General features: G+C 38.3%; 1 pseudogene; it reads left to right on the top strand.

Annotated features, from left to right (window-relative positions):
- The first annotated feature begins 329 nt into the window (after positions 1–329).
- LOC114039711 lies at positions 330–1,203 on the top strand (annotated as a pseudogene).
- Positions 1,204–1,637: the final 434 nt, after the last annotated feature.

The raw sequence follows: 1,637 nt of genomic DNA, 5'->3' as shown, positions 1-1,637 counted from the left end.
TTTCTCATTCTATAGAGTTCAAACCAAGTACAGCTGCAGAAGGAAAGTGGAAATTGAAGTGGCTATTCCAGATCCTGTCCTCTATAAAAGAAAGTTTTGGGAGGAGTTTGGTGCTCCATCCTCCAGCAGTCGGAGGGGAGAAAAAGCTGAGGGAATTGAGAAGGTGTTGAGTATACAAGGCTGATTTAAATAGCATGATAGCGTGATGAGGCCTTTTTGATCAGAGCTGTAGCAAGGGGCCTTGCAGGCAGCAAGACATTCTTCAGCTTTTGGACCTCTAATACCTGTTCTCTATCTCCAATTCCACCATCTGTCCCTCTGTAAGTTTTATGAAACAGGCCACCTCCTTCACCAAGGAACTCCTGGTTGGTGACATTGTCATTACTGTCTTAAAACCTGGGTGGCCCACATGGAGAGAATCAAGCTGCTATCAGAGGTACAACATGCAAGTAAAGAAATTGCAGCAGATAAGTATTTCCATAACATAATGGATTGTATAGTCCTAATACCAAAGGAACAAGACTTACTTTCCTTCTGGCTGGGTAACATCAAAAGTCGTCAAATATTTTCCCACCTACACCCTTAACTTCACCTTTCTGAATAAGTATAAGCACATGTGCTGAGGAGGTGTAGACAAGCACATACAATTTTTGAGACATTTTGCTGGTAATCTTCCCTCTGGTGGTACAGTTGGATCTACTTCTCTCTGCATTTTCTACCCTTTGTATTTTGCTAATATCTATTTGGTGCTAAGATTGGGAAATGTATCATTGAGAGAAAATTCAAAGGCCTGGGAACTGCCTTGTGAAAATCACCAAGATTGATGGAATTTGTGGCTTGTAGCCAGGTTTCAACGTCTCAATATAGGGTATTATTATTTATCGAGCAACACATTTTGAAATATATGATATAGCAAAAGGTATGGTCCCAAATCCTAAGAACACTCATATTGTGATACAGTGGATTATTGCAAAAGACTGCTGTAGCAGATGTGGTTCCCTATCCCTTTGATGCAGTAAGGTGGTGAATGATGATGTAATCTAGGCACAAAGTAGCTGATATCATGCGCACTTGAACAATCGACTGCTGGAGGAAGATTGCTAAAAATGGGGGTGGCAAAGTTTTTTTCAAGGGTGCCTGGTCCAATGTTCTTAGAGGCATGGGTAGATCGTTTTGCTTGTTCTGTACAATGAATTAAAGTAATCTAAGTATATACTAACAATAGAAACAATAACTATAGATAATGTAGAGTACTTAACGATTCTTAACATTTTGAACCACTCACCTTCAAGAAATTCCTGTTGTTTTTTTATATGGGCCAGATCATGTTTATAGATGAGCCAGAAAAAGCTTTTAGAAAAGGGAACTCATCGTGATCCATTATACATTCAATGGAACAAATAATTATTCAATATATTAATTCTATTGGTTTTGGGGAAAATAACAGTTACTATGGGACCTGGGAGGCAGATCAACTTAGATCATCTAGTTTCAATGTTGTTTTGTACAACCATAAATTTGTGTTTAAGTATTTATTAAAAAAAAATCTTGTCTTCCATTTTACTTAAGCACTACATATGCTACATTGCCTGGATGATTAATTGGCAGTTATGATGATCTGTGCTGGGCATTTTGCT

Source organism: Vombatus ursinus, unplaced genomic scaffold (assembly GCF_900497805.2).
Source record: "Vombatus ursinus unplaced genomic scaffold, bare-nosed wombat genome assembly UNPS02012179.1, whole genome shotgun sequence".
NCBI classification, from domain to species: domain Eukaryota; kingdom Metazoa; phylum Chordata; class Mammalia; order Diprotodontia; family Vombatidae; genus Vombatus; species Vombatus ursinus.
The sequence above is the reverse complement of the archived record's forward strand: the minus strand, read 5'-3'. Positions and strand labels throughout refer to the sequence as shown.